This window comes from Scyliorhinus torazame, chromosome 9, assembly GCF_047496885.1.
Source record: "Scyliorhinus torazame isolate Kashiwa2021f chromosome 9, sScyTor2.1, whole genome shotgun sequence".
Classification (NCBI taxonomy): domain Eukaryota; kingdom Metazoa; phylum Chordata; class Chondrichthyes; order Carcharhiniformes; family Scyliorhinidae; genus Scyliorhinus; species Scyliorhinus torazame.
Window position 1 is genome coordinate 61,723,547 of NC_092715.1, and position 27,032 is coordinate 61,750,578.

At 48.2% G+C, this 27,032-nt stretch overlaps 1 protein-coding gene across 6 annotated transcripts in view; it reads left to right on the forward strand.

Annotated features, from left to right (window-relative positions):
• lhfpl2b (LHFPL tetraspan subfamily member 2b) overlaps positions 1-27,032 on the forward strand; it is a 272,180-nt gene that overhangs the window by 67,099 nt on the left and 178,049 nt on the right. For 3 of the 6 annotated variants that reach the window (XM_072515999.1, XM_072515998.1, XM_072516005.1), the window contains exon 3: positions 6,737-6,810. The exons of 2 other annotated variants lie outside the window; for them this stretch is intronic. The gene's annotated coding sequence lies outside the window, so the exon portion shown is untranslated. Of the gene's footprint in view, positions 1-1,792; positions 1,942-6,736; positions 6,811-27,032 lie in introns of all 6 variants that reach the window. One more of the 6 variants, XM_072516001.1, reaches the window with a different exon arrangement.

Genomic DNA, 27,032 nt, shown 5'->3' on the forward strand with positions numbered 1-27,032 from the left:
ATTAAACGTTCTGCCAAAGGATAGCAAGGCCATAGAAACAAAGCAAGCCACCAAAAGGCTTTGGGTGGGATTTTCCAGTCACGCTCACTCTGGAACTGGAAATTCCCACCCAAAGTCAACTGACGTTTTGCTTGTCTGTTGAATTCTCTGCCCCGCCCACGACGATTTCCACAGCGGTCAGGACCGGAAGATTTAGGCCTTTCCAGAGGGATTTAATTGAAAAGTAGGGACATTATGCGAAACGTGTTCTGAATTTGGTTGGACCACATTTAGAATACTGCTTAAAGTTCTGGCTGCCATTTTATAAAAATGATACAGAGGCAGCGGAGAAGATGAAGATAACATTTATGAGGATGACATCAGAAATGCATGGACATACATACCAGGAAAGAATTGACAAGCTGGGTTTCTTTTCTCTTGAAATAAGGAATGCTGAGAGGTGAAAATTATGCACAGTCTTTGAGAGTTGATACGATAGAGCGGCCACGCTGCACCCGGAAAGCAGCTCGCCGCGGCGCAATGTGGCCGATAGAAGCCGGGAGACGACGCTCCCGGGATCTCGCCGGCTCACAACGCCTCGTGAGATGTAACATCGAGGGTGGGATCACTTTCTAGACAATCTGCATGTAAGAACGAGACAGCTAGTCTCACTTTAATATGCAGTTTCCCAAGGTACCCGAGGTGTTGGGATCTATCCCTTTGCCTTGGAGACCTCAGGCAGGCGGGTGTCGTTCAGTACTGGTCTCCACAAACGGGGACCAGGCAGATTGGCACTCATGGAGTCTCCCAGGGCATTGGAGGCCCCCAGGCCCTTTGGGCAGGGTGGTACCCTGGCACTGCTGATGCTTTGCAGGCACCCTGGCAATGCCACCTGGGTGCCAGCATGGCACTGCCAAGGTGCCCAAGTGGTACTGCCAGTTGACAGAGGTACTGCCAGATTGACACTGTCAAGCTGTCAAGTGGGCATTGTTTGTGCGGTGGTGATCGGGTTGGGGTTCCCTGCATGGATGTTGGAGGGGACCCTCCCATAGTGTATTGGGGCTTATAGTGCATTGTGTATTGGGGGGGGGGGGCTTCGCAGGTCACTTCAGGGGCTCCAGAAATCAGGACGCCTTTTAAAAATGGCGCCTGATCGCTCGCTACACTTAGGCGTTCCGGCGAGCGGCACTCCTCAGTGCACAAAACAGGACTATGTGCAGCCTCGGCTGTGCGTTCCCTGCTGAGGCCCCCTATCTAACCCGTGTGCTGTTTTGGAGCGTTGTATTCCTCGGCGCTGCGAGTTGAACGTGCTTGCTATGTAACTTTGTTCCCATTTAGTTAAATCCCGTCCAATGTTTCCTCTTGTGGACACAGCGAAACTAGAGGCTAACAATATACGATAGTCGCCAAGAAACCAATAGGGAGTTGAGAAGAAACATCTTTCCCAAAGAATAATGAGAATCTGCAACTTGCTACCACAACGAGTGGTTGAAGTGAATAGTATAGATGTATCCTTTTTTTAAAATATGTTTTTATTGATTTTCATTTCTATTTATAACAAAGAGAAAAGATAAGAGAACACAGGAAACATACACAGGAACAAGAGGTCTATTAACAGTAGAATCCAAATGTTCGGTTACAACAACCATATCAAACTATATACAGGCTACTCCATTGTATTAAAACATACTAGGGGTGTGATCGAAGCAACAGAAGCGTAACGCATTAGTCGCCGTGGCAGCATAAATCGGTTTTTCCCTTCCCTCAGCCCCCTTTAACCACTTGGTGTTTGTTTCACGTGAATTGGGTACAGATGTATCTAAGAGGAAGGCAGACAAGCATCTGAGGGAGAAGAGAATGAAGAGTTGTAATGATAGATTGAGATGGGAAGAACACAACCCCTCCCAGTATCCGAAACAGACACAGGATCCGGGTAGCACCTCTGGCTGAAGAAAACCGCAAGTGATTAAATTTTCCACTTTCATATCAAGTATCGTTAATTCTGATCAACAATGGAGCAGAAAGGGCAGCACAAAGTGGCGGGGCTGAATGGCCTGGTTCCGTGATCTTTCCGGAAAGTGAATTCAGATGTTTTGTACATAAAATGCCGTTATTGTTGCTGCTGTAATTTCTCAAGTACTGTCAAGGACATGTTTCCATTTTAAAGTAAGGATCTTAACAGATTCCCGCAACTTTGACAGAAACTTGGCCTTTACGTTTCAAAATGACACATTGCTTTTGAAATATTATGTTGCCCAGTTTCCTGGAGTTTCTCATTAATTTCTCCCGTGCCTTGTATGGGGCTCGCTAGCTGAAAGTCTGCAGATTACTCCGATATTAAGTGAGCTGTTTTTTAGTTCCTCAGAATTCACATGGACGTCTTGACGTTAGTTCTCATTGTGAAAATAAAGCCAATTGACAAAGCTGGTCGAAAGGCCAAATGGGTACTTAGATCAGCAGAGTCGATCACTGCGATGTTCAAATGCTTTGCTGCACTGGAAACCTTTCGCAAGTGGGTTTTGCACAACTTCTGTGTCCTCCATTACATCATTCGCCTAGAATCCTTAAGAGGGGGTGCTGAGGGGGGTGGGGAATATGTCCTGGCAATCCAGATGGCCGAAATAGGGAAACAGTTTGCAGATGAATAATGAAAGCAATGAGCTCATTACTGAGGTTTTGCTTCTCTTTAAACTTCCCCGAGTAAGTGAACTCCCGAAATGTCCTGTGAGATCTGCTGAGGTTCACATCCCTGCCAACCACAAAGATTCTGAAAATGAATAACGTGGAAAAGATTTCACTTGCTAATGATGTAACACTGGAATTGGGATTCAGCAACCGACATAAACAGAAATGAACTATGATTTGCGTTGTTCAGGAGTCCGTACCATCCGGAAATTGGAGAATTGATGAAACGTCAGCACAGAAATGGGCCACTCGTGCCTCTGATTGTAAGAGCTCCCCACTAAAGTCATATATTCCTAAGACATCTCTTTGCTCCCCCTGCAACCTTTAATATTTTCCCTCCTCAGTTCCTACAGCATAGAACAATACCATTCGGCCCATCATGCCCATGCCTGCCCTTTCAACAGCCTCTGCCATTAGTCCCACTTCCATGCTTGTTCCCTATAATCCTCCAATTTTACATTTCTAAGTATGCATCCAAAACCTTTTTGAAAATTGCAGCTGCTTCTATCAGACTCGCAGCTAATCCGTTCCAGATCATCATAACTCTTGAGTGGGAGAATGATTTCTCATCTCCTCTTTACATTCTTTCAAATTAATTTAAATCAGTGGACACAGTTTTTCCTCATTTGTTTTATCAAATCTCCTCATAACCTACTCTGCTGCATGGAGAACAACCTCATCTTCTCTAGTTTCTCCCCACCCTAGTCTAGCCGACCTCCTAGGTCGCTTCGCCAAGACATTCTTCCTAACAGAGTGGGGCGCAGAATGGACTAGATTTTCCGGGCCCATGGAGATGGGGTTGCAGGAGGGTCGGACGGTGGCCAGTAAAGTTAGAGGGGAGTCACTTTGGGATAGCTCCCTGATTCATTCGTACTGCTGGAGAGGTATCCCTGGATTGGCTGCCAGCAGCATGAAGGCAGACAGCTAATTGCTGTTTAAGGCTCGAATGGCGGGTGATTTTGCGACCTTGCTGGAATTTGTCACTGGCAGAATGACTCCCTGCCCCATGTAGGGGCCTGCAACTCAATGTAGGCAGCCTCCCTGTGGTGTAGGCTGTGGAGTCATTGGTGTCAAAGGCTCCATGCCTCAAAGAGGGGGCAGCGGGCAGGAGAGGCCACACACATGCAAACCACACTAACACACCCCAAACGATTCCTCCAGAGTGTGTGAGGGGTGGGCTGCTCCTAGCTTTGGTCCTCATACATTTTGATATTCGTGAACATCTCTGAGGTTGTTGCCACGTAGAGTCGCCCTGGCAGACCCCAGCCTGCTTCAGCAGCGCTCAACGTCCCACCCTCTAATTGGGCCAGCACCATCGAAGCCCCACCCACTGCAATTAATAGGATGGTGAAAGTTGAGGCGGCCAATGAGGAGGCCACCTTGAATAGATTGTGCCAGTGGGCCTACAGCCAGAAAGTGCAGGACGGGCCCTCCAATTGGTCCCAATATCTGGCTCCTGATGCCCACGGCAATATCCAGCCCAATAACTAAGACGAATAAGCGATTTTGGAAAGGTAATTTCCTTGTTTTTGTACTCTATACCTCTGAAGCCACAGATCCCAGTTGTTTTTTTAACAGTTTTCTTAACTTGTTTTGCCACTTTCCAACATTTATGTATGGGAGCCTATGGGTTAGGAGCAGGAGCTCTCCATTCGGCCCAGCGAGCCTGTTTCGCGGGAAGCCTGCTGCAATCTCTATATCAGGATGCTTCTGATTGCCTTTTAAATGAAGATATTGAGTTAGCTTCAATAGCAGCTTCAGGTAATGTGTTTCATGTTCTAATGGTGCTTCCAAATAGCCCCTTCTTATGCATCTAATTCACATGCTGAATATATGTCCATTGCTACTGATTAGTGGAAATAATTTCCATTGTTTGCCCTTTCAGACCCTTTCAAATCACTTGCAGTGAGAGGAGAAAATGAATAAGGAGAGGAAACAATTATATTACTTGTATCAACGAAAGGGGCCCTGCCACTTTTAAAGCAGTTCTATAATTGGATGCTAAATGTTGACCATCTGAAGTTTTGACGGGCGTTTCGCGGGTTTTAATTCTAAGCCTGTCAGATCGGCCTAATTAGACACCAATCAAATCAAATCCTGTGTTTGAAATAAAACGCTAATTTTTTTCCGGGTGTTGAGACTCGGATGTTGAGCCATGTGTGGGTGCCGAGCTTGCGTGCGGTCGCAGCATCCCCTAATTGAGTAAGAGAATCGTACAGCGCAGAAAAAGCCCTGAGGCCCATCTAGTCTGCACCGACAATAACTACCCCAAATCTCACGTTAATCCCACTGTCCCATATCCTTGAATGTGATGGTATTTCAAGTGATCACCAAGTACTTTTTTAAAGATAGTGAGGTTTCCACCTTCCCCAGGCAGTGTATTCCAGATTCCCACCACCCTCTGAGTAATTTTTTTTTTCTCAAATCCCCTCAGAGTCTCCTGACCCTCGCCCTAAATCTATGCCCCCTTGTGATTGACCCCTCACCCAAGGGGAAGAGCTGCTTCCTATTTACCCAGTCCAAACCCCTCATAATTTTATACACCTCAATCATATCCCCCATCTCTGCTCCAAAGAAGACAATCCAAGCCTATCCAGTCTAACCCTCAGATGCTCCATCCCAGGCAACATCCTGGTGAGCCATACTGAAGGAGTACTGCATCCTGAGGTCTTGTCCTTTGGATAGAAAATTAAACTCAGCTCCCATCTGCCCTCTGAAGTGGACATAAGGCAGTGTTTTGAAAAGGAGATGGCAAATTCTCCAATGTCCTGACAAATACTCATCCCTCGACGAATAATACTTTTAAAGGAAGATTGTCTGGCCAGTTTGTGGGATCTTGTTGCTCAAACAGAGGCTGCCACATTTCCTACATCACAACTCCAGGGGAGATTGTGGTAATATTACAGGACAAGTAATCCAGAGACCCAGGCTAATGCCCTGGAGACATGGGGCGGGATTCTCCGACCCCCCGTTGGGTCGGAGAATCGCCGGGGGACGGCGTGAATCCCGCCCCTGCCGAATTCTCCGGTGCCGGGAATTGCACCGCGCTGGTCGGCGGCCTCCCCCACCCCCCCCCAGGCGATTCTCCGGCCCGCGATGGGCCGAGTTCCCGCCTGTTTCTTCCGGGTCCCACCGGCATAAATCAAGGTAGGTCCCTACTGGCGGGACCCAGCTCCGTGGCCGGCCTCCGGGGTCCTCGGGGGGACGCGCGGGGCGATCTGGCCCCGGGGGGTGCCCCCACGGTAGCCTGGCCCGCGGTCGGGGCCCATCGATCCGCGGGCGGGCCTGTGCCGTGGGGGCACTCTATTCCTACTCGTCAGCCGTGCGAAGGTGAACCCGCGTGAAGGTGAACCCCCCCCGGCACATGCGCGGGGTTAGCGTCAGCAGACGCTGACGCTCCCGCGCATGTGTGGACCCGCGCCGGCCGGCGGAGTCCCTTCGGCCCCGGCTGGTGCGGCGCCTAAGGCCTTCCACACCGTCCGGCGGGGCGCAAACCACTCCAGCACCGTCCTAGCCCATGAAGGTGCAGAGGATTCCGCACCTTTGGGGCGGCCCGATGCCGGAGTGGTTCCCGCCACTCCACTGCGCAGTTTCTGCCCGCCCTGCCAATTCCCGGACAATCCCGCCCATGGATTCAAATCCTTGTGCAACTTAAATTCAATTTTTAAAGAAATCTGGAATTGAAAGCTAATCTCAGTGGTGGTGAACATCAATCATCATAAAAACCCATCTGGTTCACTAATGTCCTTTAGGGAAGGAAATCTGCCAACCTTACCTGGTCTGGCCTATATGTGTCTCCAGACTCATAGCAATGTGGCTGACTCTTAAACACACCCTGAAATGGCTGAACAAGCCACTCAGTTCAAGGGCAATTAGGGATGGACAATAAACGCTGGCCCAATCAGCGATACCCACATCCCATGAAAGAATAAAGAAAAAATACAGTGAATACACTTTAAAGTGCATCCTTGGCTGTAAAGCATTTTGAGACATCCTGAGATCATGAAAGGTGCTATATAAATGCAAATCTTGCTTCCTTTAATTCCCTCTTTGTTTTTGTCCACTTTATCAGGGTGATGCTGTGTTTGGTAGGAGCATACAGTTGTCATCTCCCCATCTGCACCGACAAAATAGGAGCTCTGAAAGGTCAGCAAAGATCATTTGTAATTAAATAGACTTCAGTTTTGATTTGGCAGATTGTCAGTAGAATCATGTATACATGTCATTGATTCACCAGCGGCGTCAAATAAAGTGCTGCTCCAATAACCCTCACCAATGTTCTTTAATGAATCTTAACACTGTTAATCAGGTGCCAGATGTTTGTCTTTTTTTTTCATTGAAATTGTTTCCATGAAAAATGTATTTGGTAAGCTCCCCTCAAGGTAATGCAGATCTTTCCATTCTTAGGGCTGTGCCCCTTTCCAAACTGATGGAATATTTGTTTCGGCAATGCTATTGTGTGAATGTTTCTTGTGGCTGCATTAAGTTCCCCGCTTTGCTGATTTAGCAGATCTATTAGACCACAAAATAAATAGAATAGACTGTTAAGAGGAAAAAGAGGTACATAGTTGCACATGTATTAAGCATTTATGCAATAAAAGCAGTCATTTCTATCTTATTCTACCTAGTTTTGGCAATGGCAAGTGACAGTAAATGACTGAAGATTTAACCCCCCCCCCCATAACCAGAATGGCCCCATTAACAATTGTTGAATGGGACCCAATTTGAACTTCATGCTTTTGTAATTCTTAACCTTGCTAATGAATGAAAATGTACCTTGTGTTGAACTTAATTTTATGGAGTTGAACATTGAATGGGATTCATTGCTAGTGGTTTCATAACTCACATCTAGAAATCATCGGAGCGCTTGCAGTGGCCAGAGTTCCCCTGAATCAGGAATGATCCTCGTTCAGTTGAAGTTGACAAGAGTTCATTAAATCTGGAGCAGTGGCACGTTTCTTGCTCTGACTGTCTGTTTTAGCTGTTCATTACAGAAACTCCCCTGCCACCATCACACTTCATCATCACTACATTACACGTGGATGCGTAACAAGGTTCCAAAGCAAACATCACTCACATTCGTATCTTGCTTCTACATGCTGTGACAATAAGCTTATTTATCCGTGGTTTTACTTTTCAAACACAATAGGTTGAGGAACCAACAAGGGAACAGGCCATCCTGTAGTGGTATTGTGCAATGAGAAAGGATTAGTTGGCAATCTAGTTGCAAGAGAACCTTTGGGGATGAGTGATCATAATATGCTGGAATTCTTTATAAAGATGATAGTGAGGTAGTTGATTCTGGGACCAGGGTTCTGAACCTCAATAAAGATATCTATGATATCTACACGGCATGAGTAGGCTATGATGGACTGGCAAACATTGCTGAAAGGAAGGACAGTGGACAGGCAATGACAGCATTCAAGGAACGAATGGGTGAACTCCAAAAGTTGTTTATTCCTATTTGGCGCAAAAGTAGAAAGGGAACTGTGGCTAAACCATGGCTTAGAAGGGAAATTAGAGATACTATTACATCAAAGAAGAAGCACACAAATTAGCAAGAAAAAGCAATAGACCTGAGGATTGGGAACAGTTTATAATTCAGCAAAAGTGAACCAACGGATTAATGAAGAAGGGGGAAATACAATATCAAAGTAAGCTAGCGGGGAACAATAAAAATGATTGTAAAAGTTTCTATAGGTATGTAAAGAGAAAAAGATTGACAAAAACGAATGTAGCTCCCCTACAGTCAGAAACGGGGAAATTCATAAAGGGAACAAAAAAAATGGTTGAGGAACTAAATTTGTACTTTGCTTCTGTCTTCACAAGGGAAGACATGAATAATGTACCAGAAGTTTGGAGAAATACAAGTTTTAGTGAGGAGCTGAAGGAAATCAGTATTAGTAGAGAAATAGTTTTGGGGAAATTAATGGAATTGAAGACTGATAAATCTCCAGGGCCTGATCATTTTCATCCCAGAGTACTTAAGAAAGTGGCCCTAGAAATAGTAGATCCATTGGTCGTCATTTTCCAAAATTCTTTGGACTGTGGAATGGTTCCTACACATTGGAGGGTAGCAAATATAAACCCGCTATTCACTGTATTCCTATCTACCTCCAATAACCTTTCACCCCTTGTTAATCGAGAATCTATCTCACTCTGCCTTCAAAATATTCAAAGATTCTGCCTCCACTGCCTTTTGAGGAAAAGAGTTCTAGAGAGTCTGGAGTCTCTGGAACTCTCTTCGCTAAAAGGCAGTGGAAGTCAGAATACAGTTTGTAGCTTTACACCACACTGTAGGAAGGGTGTTGAGCAATAGAAAGGTCACAGTTCAGGTTCACAGAATGCTGCCTAGTAAGAGAAAGAACAATAGAAAGCTTGGAAATTTGGGGCTGTTTTCATCCAAGAAGATTACAGGCTGATTTCATAGTGACGGTTAAAACTATGAAAGAATAGTTTAGGGTGAATAGAAACAAACTTGTTACCAATAATTGAGGGATTGGGAAGAAGATTGTAAAATTAAGTTTTGGTGAGAGAGAGAGGGCAGGAGAAATATCTCTACACAAGACGTTGTGGTATGGACTTTGGGAGTTAGTAATTAAAGCAGAGACCATGTCAATATTAAAGAATAGGTCAGATCGATGGCTGAAGGGATATGGAAATAGGACAGGCACATGGGATTAGGATCACTGCTTATGTGGAGGATAAAGAACAACGCTGATTGAGCCAAAAGCCTGTTACTGTGCTGAGTTTTATGTAATTCTGAATGCTGACAACAATGTGGGGATCTGTGTGTGTACGGTGTCGAGGGGATAGTGTTTGATATATTTGGAATTTTAGTGGCTTTATTCCAGATACAAACCTGGTTTTGCAATTGTCTAGGATATGTAAAGACAAATGATTACTTACAAAAGCCACTGAGACACCTCTAGTCACAGACTTGGAGACGCCATTCCTTCTGTCGGCCTCTGCACCAAAAGCCTATCGTACACAACATCATTAGGATCTATTGATGAATTAGATCATTTATCTCATTCAAGGTGATCTTTCTCTTTTGGCTAGAAACATTGGAGAAATTCCTTTTTACAAAGCATGTTCAAGGTGAGTATACAGCACAACCGTCAGAAGGTGATGGGTCCCGGGTCCACACCTGGGGACCCAAGCACATCATTCCGGCTGACATTTCAACGCAGCACTTCTACATTGTTTCAGGTGCTGCCTTTTAGATGAGGAGATGGACTCGGCTGTTTGCCCAATCTGCCATGTTCTGATGGGTGTTATAGAATCTAGGCAACTATTCACAGAAGAGCAGAGTGTTCTCCAGATGTTCTTGGTCAACATTGCCAAAAATAACAGATTGGGTGAAGTGTCTGCATTTGATTGTGGGAACAGCAGAGTCTAACAAAAAGCAATGAATCAAATGCCCAGATCATCTCTTTTAGAATAAGAGCAAAATACTGTGGATGCTGCAAATCTGAAATTTAAAAAACCAGAATTCTGGAAAAACTCAGCAGGCCTGGCAGCATCTGTAGAGAGAGAAACAGAGTTCAGGTTTCAGAGTCCATATGGCTCTTCTTCAGAGCTAAAGAGAGGGAGAAATGTGATGGATGTTATACTGTTGAGAGGGGGTGGAGAAGGTGGAACAGAATAGGTTGGGGATAGGTGAGAGCTCAGGAGAGATTTGACAAGGATGTCATGGGCACAAGACAAAGGGAGCGTTAATGACATGGTTAAAGACTACGGCGAGTGCTAATAGTGGCATAAGGGTCAGGTCGCAGAATACGTTAATAATAAAACAATGGTCAATGCTCTGTGAATGCAAAACATAAGAACAAATTATGGACAGACCCTATGGGACGAGCGGTTAGGAGACAAAAATAGTGAAAATGTGGGACAGCTTGAAGTTGTTGAACTCAATGTTAAATCCAGAAGACTATAAAGTACCTCATCAGAAAATGAGGTGCTGGTCCTCCAGTTTGCATTGGGCTTCGCTGGATCATTGTAGCAGGTTAAGGACAGAAATGTGGGCATGGGGGCAAGATGGCTTCCATATGAGTGACCCTGACCTTCCTCTCACTTGCCCTTTCAATTCATTTGTACAAAATAGGCCAGTGACATTTTGGTATTCCAGTGGGAGAAAATTACCTCCTGGAAGCTGTGTTTCTGGAATTCTCACTACCGTAATAATAGGAGCAGCGGCTGAAAAGAATGACTGTCCCACAATGAACCTCCTACTGCAGCATGGGAGGGAATGTGTGCACGGTTCCTGTGCATGTTTGAGAACCTCAATGGGACCTTTCAAAATCTAATTGAATCATGTTTAGAGACCCACAAAGGAATGCTGAGATGTTAGGATTTCCTGCTCCAGCTTTGCCAAACACAGCTGGATTCTCTACTGTCAACTGAAGTAAAGTTTTTCCTCATTACAAAGCAGTGTTTAGAAAATGGAGTAGGAAATGAAGACAGCTACGCTGGTGGTTCAGAGACTTATTATCATGACTGCTTTCTTATGAACATCAAGGCCCACCCAACAAGCCTTCTGAGATACTTTTATCAATGGAAAGCTGAGCAATAAAGCTTGAAAAGTGTGATCACCTGCCCATTTTGAGCTTGTTTCTCTTAAGCTTTCCCTTTTTGTTTCAGACGTTTTATAATAATATTTTTAAAATTCTTTGGTTGTAATTTCCTCCATTGGACACTCACCTCCACATAGGTTCCCGAGCTGAAAGGGCAAAGGGCAGGAATGACTCATGGATTGCCGCAGGGCAGCGATTGGCTGAGCTTTACAACCAGGTTGTGAGGGAAGAGGTTGCCAGAGTTTTTTTTGATCAATTCCTGCTCAGTTGAACTTGGATGGAAATACCTAGCTCAGAATTGGCAAAAGTTAGTTAACAAAGAAAATTTGGTTTAACTTTCAGGCAATCCTAGGAATTTGTTTGACCACTCCCAGGTTTGAAAACACAGTTAGTTGGGATGTATTTGCTTTTGCTCAATGCAGGAAGACAGTAGGATTGTGATGTTCCTCCATTGCTGCTTTGCGAAGAGCTGCGATCTGGAAAGTTTGAAGAATTTTCTATCACAGTGACTGTTCTGAACGATCAAGTTTGGACGTCTGCTAATGAAATCAGACTGAAACACAGGCACCTCATTACCACATAGCTGAGTTCCTTCATAATATTGTGTTTCGGGCACCCTGGCCTTGGTTTGCCTGGCAACCTGGTTCCATTAGTCTAAACATTGGATGAAATGAATAGTTTCTTTCCTGATGAGGAAGGAATGAATTCAGTAACACAAAAAAAAAGGCATTCCACCCTAACATCGAAGCTATAGACCAGCCACTCTCCCCATTCATTTAAAAACTAAGAACAAGTGACACTTTGGGCACGATTCTCCGTTCCAGAGCCCAATTGTCCCCGCCAGCAGAGACTCGGAACATTTTCATACTGCCGCTATTAGCCACGGGGAGGCACAATTCCATCATGCAAGTGGGCCAGTACGCTGCCCACTTGCATCCCGCCCGAGTCCCAATTTCCCAGGCGTTTGATTCGCCGGAGTCGGGAATCCCATTGTGAGTCTTGACAATCTGGAACAACTTTTATATACTCAACTCACCCCAGACAGTCATTCCAGCCAAGAAGATGGCTGCTAAAAGACCTGCATCATGCTTCCTTGATGCGGATATCCACAGATGTTGGATGCTGTTGAGGAGAGGAGGAACGCCCTTTTTCCCAGAGTGGGGCAGAGACATCAGCCAGTTGTAATGAATAAATAATGAATGGGATGAGCTGGCAGAAGCAGTGCTGGCATGCCCACCAAGAGGACCAGCATGCAATGCTGGAAGAAGATGAACTACCTCCTTCGAGCACCTCGGGTGAGTAACTGCCTGTGTGACCCTGGCATCACTCCCGTCCTTGACCCCTGACATCTGCCTCCAAACCCGTATATGCCAGTGACACTCCATCTACCAGCATGCCCCTCACAATCCTGGAAACCCCAACACATGCCCTGCCCTCTTTGTCCAAGTGCCTTGCCCACATATGCCACCAGTTAGAACCTCCCCTCATAAAACTGCTGTACCGGCGTCTCACTATGTTCTTCAGGTCAGCGTTTTTCAAACTTTTTTTCCCGGGACCCACTTTGTCAACCAGGACCCACGCCGACCAACCTTCGCGACACACGCTGACTGACCTTTGCGACACATGCCATGTTTGCTTACCTTTTAATGTGAAAGGAGGGCCTGACTTGTCCTCATGATCTCACTTAAATCAGGTTCAAATGAACAGAGGGAAATGCGCATATCAGGTGCAGACTTCAGCCAGTTCCTTTGTGTCGTCTTCATCTTTATGAAGACGGAAAATCCAACCTTGAACATTTAGGTCGACGTGAAGGGCAATAGCAGCACAATGCGTGTTTTACTCAGCACTGGATACTCCTGCGAGGGGCTACACCAGAATGCTAACAGCCTCATGGGCTTTTGGCGTGTTTTAATCACAGGTATCACAGGTCTACTACAGCAGCATAGTCTTTTAATTTGGAGTCAGTTCTATTATAAACAATTTTATAGAGGTATTTTTGGCATATATAACATTGACAGTGCATAGTATTGTACCGAAAGAAAAGTAAATAATGCATAGTGCAAACCAAGACTCCATTCTCGCAAGGACCTGTCTAAACCACCCCCTACTGTACTCTATCCCCCCCCCCCGACGATTAATTCTCTGCGAAGAAGTCAATGAATAGCTGCCACCTCCGGGCGAACCCTGATCGTGAACCTCTCAAGGCAAACTTAACCTTTTCTAGACCGAGAAAGCTCGCCATGTCCAATAGCCATACTTCGGTTTTCGGGGGCTTTGAGTCCCTCTATGCCAACAGTATTTGTCGCCGGGCTACCAAGGAAGCAAAGGCTAAGACGTCGGCCTCCTGGACTCCCGGGTCCTCCGACACCCCAAAGATTGCCACCTCAGGACTCATTACCACCCCAGTTTTCAAAACCCAGGACATGATGTACACGAATCCCTGCCAATACCCCTTGAGTTTAGGGCACGACCAGAACATGTGCACGTGATTAACCGGCCCACTGGCGCATCTGGCACACTTGTCCTCCAGCCCGAAGAATTTACTCATCCAGGCCACCGTCATGTGGGCCCGGTGCATGACCTTAAACTGGATCAGGCTGAGCCTGGCGCATTTTGCGGTCGTGTTTACTCTGCCCAGAGCTTCTGCCCAAATACCTTCCTCCATCTCCCTCCCGAGCTCCTCTTCCTACTTAAGCTTCAGGTCCTCAGTCTGTGTATCCTGTGCTCCCATTAGTTCTTTGTAAATATCTGAGACTCTACCCTCACCTACCTCTCCCCTTTGGCAGAAGGCGTGGGAAGGACGGCACCTGTCTGCGCACGAAATCCCACACCTGTAAGTATCTAAAGTAATTCCCTCCCGCCAGCCCAAACGTCTCCTCCAACGCCCTCATGCTTGGAAAGCTCCCTTCCAGGAACAGATCACCCACCCTCACAATCCCACCCTCCGCCACAGTCGATACCCACCGCCCATGTTCCCCGGGGCAAATCGGTGATTGCCGCAGACTGGGATCCACACCGATGCTCTCACTTCCCCTATATGCCTCCTCCACTGGCCCCAGATCCGCAGAGCCGCCACCACTATAGGGCTGGTGAAGTACTGTGCCGGCGGGAGCGGCAGAAGCGCCGTAACCAGGGCTGCCAAACTGGTGCCCCCTGCACGAAGCAGCCTCCATCCACTCCCAAACCGACCCCGTACCCACCATCCATTTCCTTTTCATCGCTATGTTGGCCGCCCAGTAATAGTTGCTGAAGTTCGGCAACGCCAGCCCCCCTTCCCCTCTGTTCCTTTCGAGCATCACCTTCCTCACCCGCGGGGACTTCCCCGCCCAGACAAATCCCAGGATAATTTTATTTGGCCTCTTAAAGAAGGACCTCGGGATGAAAATGGGGTGACACTGAAATATGAACAAGAATCTCGGGAGAATCGTCACCTTAACAGTCTGCACCCTCCCCGCTAGGGACAGCGGGAGCGCATCCCTAGCTGTCTTTTCAAGACACCACTTTCCAAGAACCGGTGCGGACTCGATGGGCCGAATGGCCTCCTTCTGCACTGTAAATTCTATGATAATCTATGATAATCCCAACTCCAAACCTCCTCCCTCACTCGTTCCACCAGTCGGGACAGGTTGAGCTTATGCAACTTGCCCCAGTCCCGTGCCACCTGTATCCCCAAGTATCTAAAGCTTTGTCCTACCAGCCTGAACGGCAACCCCTTCAGCCTACTCTCCTGCCCCCTCACCTGAATTACGAACAGCTCGCTCTTAGCCATGTTCAGTTTATATCCTGAAAACCAGCCAAATTCCCTCAGAATTTCCATGATACCGTCCATCCCCGCCATTGGGTCCGATACGTATACAGCAGGTCATCCGCTTATAACGAGACTTTATGTTCAGCTCCCCCCATTTGCTACATGAGCCCTCTCAGTTCCTTTGCCATCGCTGGCAACCTGCCCGTTTTTGAACACGACCGATCCAGGCTCGGGTCCAGGACTGTGTGAAAGTCCCCACCCATAATCAGTTTGCGCGGGTCCAAGTCGGGGATCTTCCATAGCAACCTGATAAAATCCACATCGTCCCAATTAGGGGCAAACACACTAACCAAGACTACTCTCACCCTTTCGAGCTTACCCCTAACCATAACAAATTTGCTGCCCCCATCCGCAACTGTACCCTCCGCCTCAAATTGAACCCTTTTATTAATCAGGATCGCAACCCCCCTAGTCTTAGTGTCGAGCCCCGAATGAAAGACCTGAGTAACCCAGCCCTTCCTTAATCTAACCTGGTCTGCCACTTTCAGGTGCGTCTCCTGCAGCATGACTACGTCCGCCTTCAGAACCCGCAGATGCGCGAACATACGCGCCCTCTTCACTGGCCCGTTTAGCCCTCTAACATTCCAGATGCTCAGCCTGGTTGTGGGGCACTTCGCCCCCCCCTTTGCCGATCAGCCATCCCCTTTCCTCGGCCAGCCCCCCAGCCATGTGTCGTGCTTCCTCTGGCCCGCCTCCTGGCCGGCTCCACCCATGACCTCCTTACTGTTGCCATGTCCAATTTTCATCCTCGTCAGCAGATCAACTTTTCCCCTCCCCCCCCCCCCCCCCCCCCCCCCCCAGCAACACCATCCTACCACCTAACCCCTGCTCTAATCTAACTATATGAACCCCCCCCCCCCCCCAACCTGGCTTCCATTGACTAGCCCACCCAGCTAGCCTGGTGGCTCCCAGCTTCGGCGCCGGCACGTCTCTCACCCATTGTTCCCTGGCTCCCCTCCCCCCGGCCCATCCATACCACTTCCCCAAACCAGCCCTGCTTAAAGACATACTCTATACAAGTCAGAACCATCCCCAATTTAAATCAAACAAATAGAGATAAGAGGCACTCTCAGCCCTCCCTCTCTACACACAGAAAAAGATTGCAACAAATTCCCGCGAAAGCCCCATCATAACCACACCTTTTTAACTAATTTATTTTTCATTTTCCCCCTACCAAAACTCCAACCAAACAAGAAACCCAAAAAGGAAACATTCAGGGAAACCACGAAAAAGAACAAGAAAAACACATCACAACCAAAATACATCAACCTAAAAAGGTCGGAAAAACAAAAAGAACGGACCCAAGCATGCAGGCATCTCTCACAGCGAGAGAGAAACCAAATAGACTTAAAAGTTCTACCATGAGTCCAAGAGTCCTCAGCTCAGGGCCAGCCCTTGCTTCTTAACAAAGTCCATCACCTCCTCAGGTTCCTCGAAATAGTGGAGCTGACTCTCATACGCAACCCACAGTCGCGCCGGAAAAAGCAGCCTGAATTTCACCTTGTTCTTATACAAAACCTCCTTCACCTGCCTGTAGCCTCCCCTCCTCCTGGCCACCTCAGTGCTCAGGTCTTGGTAAACACGCAGGGTGCTATTGTCCCAGGTACAGCTTTGTGTGCTCTTGGCCCATTGCCGAACCCGCTCCTTGTCCAGGTACCTGTGGAACCGGACCACCATCGCTTGTGCGGGACCCCCTCGTCGCGGCTGCCTCACCTGCACTCTGTGTGCCCTGTCTACCACCGGGGGGGGGGGGGGCGAGGGAACACCTTGTTGCCCAGCAGCTTCTGAAACAAACCCTCCACATATGCGGCAGCATCCAACCCCTCAGCCCCCTCCGGGAGGCCAACGATTCTTACATTCTGCCGGCGAGATCTGTTATCCAGGTCCTCCAGCCTTTCCAGGAGCATTTTCTGTTGATCCCTCAACCAACAAATCTCCACGTCTGCCACCGTTTGAACGTTGGCCTGTTCCTCCACTGTCTTCGCCAGCTCCTGGAGCTTCTCAGCCTGATCATCCAGCCTTTTTTCCAATCGGTTCATCGACTTCTGGAATGGCTCCAAATTATCGCGCTTCAGAGCTAAAAAGTCTTCCTGCATGGCCTGTAGCAGCTGTTCCATGGTAGGCTGGGCTGTCGGGGTCTTGCTCTGGACATCGGCCATATTGGTCTCTTTCACAGCCTCCACTGTGCCCTTGCTTGACCCCTTCTTCTGCTGTTTCCGGTCCCTCCGGCTTCTTAAGTCCATACAACTTTGTATGGGTTCAGTGCCTGAGTACTATTGCTTTCCAGTTCCGCGCTCAAAAGCGCAAAAACGTCGGGGGGAAAGGTCCAAACGTCCAACCGAAACGGGAGCCACCAAATGTGCGACCTACTCCCTCATAGCCGCTACCGGAAGTCCTCAATTTGGAGTCAGTTCTAAGTTAATAAATGAACTGCGGTCTGAACCTGAAAATGAATTTTTCATACACCACTTCTCTTTCAAATTCTGAAACTTCTCTCATTTGTCAGTACTTCCGTGTATAGAACACACATAGGCTTTGCCTCCTTATTTGTAATGTCACAATTGACAAAACCATACCTGAATAAATCATCTTTATACTTCTTTGTTGCGAGTTAAGTTTCTTTTCTCAGGGCCGTTAACCAGAGGCCCTGGAGTTTCTAACACTACCACTGCCCTGTCCCGCCCTGGACTCTCCTGATCAGCTTTCTCATGTAGATTTTGCTGTGAGATCCTGTCCATTAGGTAAACTGCCCATTTTGAGCCTCTGACCATCTCATACTTTTAAGAAAACCACATTGATCTTCGCAGTTCACTTGTCTTGCTTGTCAGCGGCAGCAAAATCAAAACAACTCAGCTCCCTGCTTTGGCGCCAAAAGTCCCTGGTCGGCTCTTCACGTCAATTCTATATGCAGGGTGCGTGACCTACTCTCTGCTGCCGTTTCAGGCCGGACGACTACACAGCCTAATGTATCTCCATTTAAAAGGCGGCAGCAGCTGCAATTCTCAAGGTAAAAGCCAGTAGCCGCTGTTTGGAGCTTCTCCCGTGATCAGGACTGATGGCGGGACCGATTGCTCCAAGACCCTCCCGACACCTGCCCACGACCCAGCTGCGGGTCATGACCCTGACTTTGAGAAACCCTGCATTAGGTGTCCCCAAGTATAAAGAAGGCCATAATAGAAGGGAGTGTCAGAAGATCGGTGATGTCATGCCCACCATACAGGTCCATACTCAATTTGAAGAAAGGGCTATGGAACCCATGCAGGAGGCCGAGGAGTGAGGTGTTGCTGACATGGAGTTTGGCATGTGCCGAAGAAGTAAGAGTCCAATGCAACTTTATGCAGATGCCCTATCCCAAATGACTCTTTCATCACCCACAACCCTCTCCTTCCCAACAGCTGACCCCATGTCCTTTGTTCTTGCCCACCCACCAGTGCAGAGACTATCACCTCGGTGGGAAGTGTCCACAGTGGGTCAGCCTCTGGTGAGCACCAGACACATCCGGCCAGTCGGAGGGAACATCTGCCCCAAGACTGATGTTGCACCTCTGGAAAAGATGATCCCATCACTGGTGCAGATTCAAACCAGAATCGACAGGAGGGAGTGTCATTCCAGTGCCTGCAAGTACAACTGGAGGAGTCCGATCACCTTCAGGTGCAGGAGATGTTGCCAAGAATGCGTGGCACCCAGGCCAACACTGAAAGGGTGGCGTCCATGGCGGAAGGCCTGGGGCAAGAAGTCAAAGCCATGTGTCAAGACGTCCAAGGCTTGGGTCTATGCTGTCCATGGCTGAGGCACAGGACAGGAGGGCCTAGCCACAGGCGGACATGTCCCAGGCACAGATGGACATTGGTGTGGTGCTCCAGTGCTTGGCCCATTTACAAAGGGCCATGATCGAGGGCATTGCGAGCATTGGCTCTGCGCTGACTGACCGTACCCTATCACAGAGGGACATGGCCCACTCGTTGAGGGACATAGCCCATTCACAAGCACCATGGCTGAGGGCATCGGCACCATGGTTCAGGCAAGGGGTCTCTAGGACTGGTAACGCCAGATGACAGTGAGGACTCTGGTGCTCAACCCAGCTGGCCCTCCGACCCATATAGTAGCCTGGGGGACAGTAAGCACCACAAGGGAGAAGGAAGGGATGGGGCCCATCCTGGGGCCTCCTGCAAAGTCATCACCTGTGATGCCTGAATGTCGGCTGGTCCCATCCAGGTCCAGGCCCTCCAGACGATGACCACCAAGGGGAACACAGGGCAGAGGGGGGGGACAAGCAGCAGGCACTTCCACCCATGACGTGCAGACTGGGGGAACAGCTAGAAGACGTGGGAGGCCATGGAAGATCAGAAAATTAGAGGACACATAGGTTGGCATGGGTGTAGTAGTCAGGAGAAGGGGCCATAATCTGGAAATACGCATCATTAAACACTTTTCCACCATTGGTCCGATCTGCCTCTCCCTTCTGTCCTAAGGGTGGGAAGGTTGGGTGCGGGGGAGCCCTCAGGGCTGATTGGACCCAGGAATGTCTCAAGTGACAGGCCATGGGAGTCGCAGTGTGAGACTACCTAGTATGACAGCATCCCCAGTGAATGAGTCCTCGGCTTGCTCCATTGCCACTGCCGCCCCTCCCCCCAAATATTGTAGCCCACGAGAAGGAGTGCCTATCGCACAACCTGGGATCATCCGGGCGGACAATGATATGTTATCTAAAAGTTAGGGGTCAGACTTTGTCAGACAATGAGGAGCACCAGAGGTCATCTCGCAGCAGGTTGTTTTATCCTCTGTCCCACAGACAAAACCCGCTGATACCGCCAATCCAGGCCCAAAACCCTGTTGTGATGCTGAGATGACCCTCGGAGGGGGAGGGGAACTGTGCTGAAGGGAGGTTATGGGGAAAGGCTAAGGGGAAGGTGGCGGTGGAGTAGGACAGTGGGGGGGGGGGGGGCGATGTCGATGGAGTTGCCGGTATTTTGTCCTCCTAGTCGGTGAATGAGTAGGCGATCAGGTTCTCCCTGGTTTGTTGACACTCAACTGGTTTATCCTGGACACCATCCTCATCCATATCCAGCAGCTCGGGCATCCTGGGGGGCAGGTCAAGGTTAAAGTGGATTTAATTCGATGCGTGGGCACGTAGGCTATCCACGATATCGTGGAGCCACTTTTGCACGGACGTTTGCAAAGTCCAGCACATGCCACCTTTCAATCCTGGAGTGAGCCTGAGGCATTGAAGTTGAACGCAGCCATCAACTTGACTGCCACCAGGTGTAGGTGTCCTCCTTCTAACCCTTTCGCTGCCAGGCACATCATCGTCCGGCACAGGTGGTGTACTCTCTCGGTGAGGCGGAGTCATTGGAGGCACACACGGTCAGGCTCCTCGAAGATGAGTGCCAACGGTACAAATGTGGTGCCATCTTCGTAACTTCTCCTGGACCTGCCGGACGGCTGGCACTTGAGCCTCGCCAGCTGGTCCCTGCTGTTCTGGGGCAGACTCATGTTTTGCAGGGTCTTCCCTGGGCTGGCCCTGCACTCTCGCTTCTGTGCATCCCCGACGGCAGTAGTGGGCAAGTGGATAGATAGCATGGCAGGCTGAGTTCCAAATTCCATTTCTGTGTAAGTGGGGCCGGGGGGCTGCCAAATGGGTTACCGGTGGCTGCTGCAATAGGCGTTAGCGATGGCTCTGTGGCCTCTGTCCTGGTTCTCCCAGTGGAATCTACTGTGGATGAACCCATTGAGTGAGCCTTGTGCCTTCCCGCCAGAATGGTGGCAACTTGTGTGGTGTAGATATTCATAATGTGCAGATATGCGGCTCTATGCTAAGAGACTGGTGTGCAGCGACGGTCTACAGATAGGAGTCATTGAGGGATGTGTCCTTGGGAGCTTAGCTGCAGTGATGTGGAGCCTGGATGTAACACAAAAGTTCAGATAAGTAGTTGTTCTGGTTTCCTGGCTGGACACAACGTGTGGTACCAATGGAGCGTGTTTGACCTGCAGGGCCTGGACTGATGGTCTGAGCCTCAGGAGTGGGTTTGCTGATGTAGCCACCTAAAATGGCTGATTCCCGAGTAAAATGGCCAAACCCCGATCTAAAATGGCGAACGAAAGAGGCTGATGGGAAAATCAGCCAACAGGACTCAAACGGACAGCTGCAGGCAAAACAGTGTATTCGGCTCTGGGGAAGTCGGCCCAGACTGATACCTGCAATCATTAACAGCACATCAACCCAGCCATCTGCATAGTAAGCAGCCATCCCCGGGAACAATTGCTACACATTAGCAACATAAAGCCGATCCAGACTTTTCGGCGCCAGCGGTGGCTGAGACAAAGAAAGGTGGACGACCACCCCCCGATCAAGAAATCGCCCCATTATTGGAGCATATCGAACCCAGTGATTGGGACCAAGTCCAATCACTTGGGACCACGGTCAAGGTCCGCCCCGAGAGGCGGGAAGCCCCTAGGGACTATAAAAATAGGGGCCAAGTTCAGATCGACCCTTCTTCTCCTACTCGCAACCTTCGAGACCCTTCGACGAAGAAACAAGTGAGTGTTACTCCAGCGATCGCTACCAGATAGGTGTTCCAGACTATTGACTCGTACCAGCCTTTTTGAATCCCGCAGGCCAGACCCAATTCGATAGACCATTTGTTTCCCTGACCTGGTGGGCCATCACCAAAGTTAAGTATTGGCCTTTAGTGGTAGGTAATAGTCTAGAAGTAGGATTATTGTATAAGTATTTATTGCTGTATATAATAAATGATCGTTGATTTAACTTTTACTAACCGGTGTGCTGCATTATTAATCATTACTTGAGCTTGAACCACGTGACGGTATCAGAAAGATACCTGGCGACTCGTGAGCAAAAGTGACAGAATTAGAGCTAATAAAACTAAGGCTAATAAGAGCAACACTAATTGACTCACTAGTAAGGCTGTTACACTGAGAGGGGCTGTGCCAAGGAGGGTTCCAGCGGCCATGAGACCTTTGTGTGAGTTAGCTCTGTTAATCTCCTGTGGAGCTGGGCAAGTAAGGAGTGCAATGAGGAGTCCCAACACCTGGTAGTCCAGCGGTTGAGCATGACCACGCCCATCCTTTGATGGCGGGGTAGATATCTACATGATCAGGGGTCCTCAGAGCACTTCCAGGTTCAGCCATGGCTCCCTGACCCTGAGGGGGGCACCCCAGGTCTGCTACCACGTCGGTCTCCACTAGTCCCAGAGCTCCAAGCATCCCTCCTCCCCCCAGCAAGCCCGAGGACACTGAAACAGGTACCTACATCCTTGCTCCCCCACCAAATCATCCCTGTGTGACTCCCAGCTGGGAGGGGTGGAGCATAACGTGGGGCGATGGTGGAGATTTGGACCTCCAACCCATTAATCACATTGAAATTAATGCACAGGAGCTGTTCACATGTTCCGCCAGCGCGGGGTGGGAATCCGGGGTATGGCCGGCGGGACGGGACCAGAAAATGGGGTGGGGGTGGAAAATGCGACAAGTCGTTCAAATGTCCATCGACCTCAGCAGGACTGGAAACTCTCGCTGGTGGGAGGGACTGTAAACTTCGGGAAGGAACTTCTGGTCCTGCAGCGGGCGGGACTGGAAAATCCCAGCCTGAATCTACAGCGCGGAAAAATCACATTCCTTGTTTCTTTAAAAGCAAAATGCTCGGGGTTGGTTTAGCACAGTGGGCTAAACAGCTGGCTTGTAATGCAGAACAAGACTAGCAGCGCGGATTCAATTCCCGTTCCAGCCTCCCCGAACAGGTGCCGGAATGTGGCGACAAGGGGCTTTTCACAGTAACTTCATTGAAGCCTACTTGTGACAATAAGCAATTATTATTATGCTGAAAATCTGAAATAGAACATCAGAAGTCAGAACGAAAGGTCACAGACCTATAATGTTAGCTCTGTTCCTGTCGTCACAGATCCTGGCAGACCAGCTTTTTCAGGTTTTGTTTTTCACACCCTTTTAGTTTAGCTGAGGAGCTTCCTCAGTAATTTGAGCAAAAATTACTTTGGTAATTTTTGGGTGGTAATGGAAAATCACCCAGAAACCAATGTTGCTGAAATAATGAAATGTGCGCAGACCTGAGGAGAGAGTGGATTCAGTGAAAAAACACCAGACTAAAACCTGCACAAGTGGAGTGCAGTGGGAGATGTGGATGGAGATTGGCTATTGGTTTTTAAATTGGCGGCTTTTGATGGTGGATATTGGTTATAATCAGGATTGGAGGAGCAGATTCTCAACGATGAAGAAAGCGCATCTGCTAAGGAAGTGGAAAGTTCTGGGTGCAGTAGGCTCTGCAATTTGAGGACAGTATTTGGGAGCTTGGCCAAGTTGGACTGGAACTGGGAAAATATGCATGTTGCCGGGGAGTAAGTACATCTCAAAAGTAACGGAGGCAGCAGCCTTGTGCTCTAATCAGAATGTGCGCCACCTTTTTTCTACCTTTCTAATGTAGTTCATTTGTAAAGTGGACTTACATTGCAAATCGTTGTGCACTTGTCAAGATTTGTTGGAGTGAGACAAGAACACAACACTTGAGAATAACCCGAGTGATTTAAGATAGAATTTCTGTCTTCTATAATCAACAGGAAAGGTTGCTGGGTGTATTGAATCTCCCAACATTGGGACAGATTAGCAGCAATGATGCACTCCTCTCACCTGGGAGACACTTTGCTGATTTTTCTTTTTTTGCCTTTTTCGCACGCACGTTTAAAACAATGGGCCAAATCTGCTGGTGTCTGGGTTGATAGGGTAGCTTTGATGGAAGTCACCAAGACAACTACAGACACCGCTCACCCCTCCCTTATTCCATCTGACAACCCCAGCCGGGCCGTTTAAATTAAAAATGCTTTTTGATAAAGTCAAATGTAGTTTTGGAAAATCACACTCACCAAGTATTGTCCTGCAGTGCCCATTGTCCAGCAAGGGGTCACTGGAAGGGCACACACAATACAGGCAGTCAGTTGACGATAAATTGTAAACAGGCAGCAGGGACGAGGCTTTGTGAAATGGGGCATGATGATGTCAGGAGGGCTTCCAAACATCATCGCGCCGCCTGCCGACATTTCTGCTGGGGCCGTGCATGTAAATCGCTAAAGAGCTAATTAAGACGGTTAAAGCTGCAGTTCACTTCGAGTGGCTTGTGCGATTTTAAAATAAACTTATAGAGTATCCAATTCTTTTTTCCCCCAATTAAGGGGCAATTTAGCGTGGCCAATCCACCTATCCTGCACATCTTTGGGTTTTGTGGGGGTAAGACCCACGCAGACACGGGGAGAATGTGCAAACTCCACACGGACAGTGGCCCGGGGCCAGGATCGAACCTTGGACCTCAGCGCCATGAGGCAGAAGTGCTGATCACTGCACCACCGTGCCGCCCTGGCTCATGTGATTTGTACACATGGTGCATAAGCCAATCAGTCAGGCGCTTTCAGGCTTTTCATTAAGACATCCAAGGTGGGATAAAAGGGCCAGAAGACATTGGCGAGGCGAGGAGTTATGAAGTTTGAAGTGAGTTGTTGGTGGTTCATAGATTATTTTTGGAATATTTTGGTTTGTGTATCATATCCCCCCCCACCCCCCGGTTCAGGTGCCCATCACATTGTAGCCTTTCATCCTTACATACATGTCAATCATCATGTCTAATCACAAGCAGTCTTTATTGGCACAGGAACATGTGCCAAATGAAGCTCGGAACTTCACACCCATGAGCCCAACAAGTGCTGTCACAATCCAACCTCTCTACGGTTACAGCTGGAATCGATATTCACCCTGGCAGAGCGCAGAAGGTATTTGAACCTCTTCCTGCACTGCATCCAGGTTCTGCGTGTGGTGATCTCTGTATGTGCATGTACACAAGGGGTTAATGTGTAATCAGTAGCACCACATGGTCACTAGAGGGTCGGACCAACAGGGGTATAAAAGGCAGCCACATTGGGGCTCTCCCTCTCTCTTGGGTGCACGGTGATCAAAGTAACAGCAGACTAGTTTAGATGGCCAGTGGAGTTACGTAGTTACCATAGTTAGATCTTGTTAACCTTATCACTAGTATCAAAGTTAAAGTAAAGAACTCATGTAAATATTGTTGTAGTTACTCAATAAACCTTTTCTTACTACTGGAAGAGTTTGAATCTTCAACATCGGGATTCAGAATACCTCATCACTAACCAAGGAGTGAGTAGCACATGTTACCTACCACAGAGTAACAAAACACTGCGGGCTACATCATGGCCGCTGACCTGAATTGCATCCTGTACATGCAACATTCCTGACTTATTTATATCTCTTCTTCCCGCATAAAGCACATCCTGGAATGCAGATGCTGCCAAAGTAGTGGGCACAGCAGACAAGCAATATTATCTGGAGTGTTCATGGCCACTCGAGCTGCGATGTCCAAACCTAGGCATACTCTTAAATGGACTGATCCAGGCTACTGAACGAGGCTTGCACCCTTTCCTGGCCTGGATGCTGATCTTGCATCCAATTGGATCCAACAGCTTCCACTGCCTCAGGAAACTCTGCCAGATATCCACATATCTGCTCCTAACCCTAATCCAAATTTCCCCCGAAAGGGGACTCCTGAGGCTCCACATTCCTGTCCTTTGGAGCATCATTGTGACTGTTCTGCGAGGTGAACCATGCACAGATATCTCTGATTCTGATGCCTCCTCCTGAATTTTGGGTTCTGAGCCCTTCACCCTGTGCCACTGACACTACCCACGTGCTTCATCCCTCCAAGTACTGGTATCTGAATGTGCTGGTGGAATGTGGGCTAGTATGATACTGCTTCCTCAGACATCTCTTCCTCCTCCTGATGATGGAGGGATGAAGTGGCCCATGGGTTGAGGGAGCAGAGCCGGAACCTGTGTGAGACACAAAAGGAGCTAAATGCAAATTACTGCGGATGCTAGAATCAGAAACAAAAACGGAAAATGCTTGACAATTTCCGCAGGTCTGACAGCATCTGTGAAGAGAGAACTGGATGACTCTCTGTCAAAGCTGACACAAAATGAGTTATTTAGGTATATCCCTTCTCAATGTGAAGCATGTTCCGATGTACACCGCTGCCGTCAATCATGCTCGCACTTCCCTGATAGTATAATCCCATCCTTACTCTCCCTCAGGCCAATGTCTCTTGTGCTCAGTGAAGTGACACCGTTATCATTACCAACATGTTTCAAAGTGATTTAAACACCAGTTTTATTGCCTACTAATGGCAATTCACCATCACAAACCAACAAACTGTTCAGGTAGGGTTTGCAGACCCGGGACCTAGAACATAGAACTTACGGTGCGGAAGGAGGCCATTCGGCCCATCGAGGCTGCACCGACCCACTTAAGCCCTCACGTCCACCTTATCCCCTTAACCCAATAACCCCACCTAACCTTTTTGAACACTAAGGGAGCAATTTAGCATGACCAATCCCCCAAACCTGCATGTCTTTGGACTGTGGGAGGAAACCGGACCACCCGGAGGAAACCCGCGCAGACACGGGAAGAACGCGCAGACTCCGCATTCTCGTGAATCTGTGCATCCAACACGGGAATTAAACTTCAGGCCTAAAGGAGATTGAAGATAAAGTTTGTTAGTCGAGGCTGCACATAATGCATTTGCAACACCTTCAATGCAAAAACAAATGACTTCATCTTGCATTGAATTTAGACTGGTAGCTACAGCATTGGTTACACTAGGCTAGCACCTGGGGTTTATGTGAGAAATAAGTTTATTTTTGTTTTCTCGTTTTTTTTTCTTCAGTATTTGGTACATTTGATGTGGACAGAATATTTCTGTCAGATGTAGTCCCTGTGTGAGGACCAGCCTTCCCTGAACTGGGATGTTCCACACCACCAACAAATATAGTTAATCTCTCGGTCGAGTCCTCCATCCTACAATCTGCAGGCTTTTAAAACCCAACCTGCAACCTAACAATTACTTCTTGCAGTTTACCATCTGGCATTTCCTTCTACATTTTTCAACCTCAATG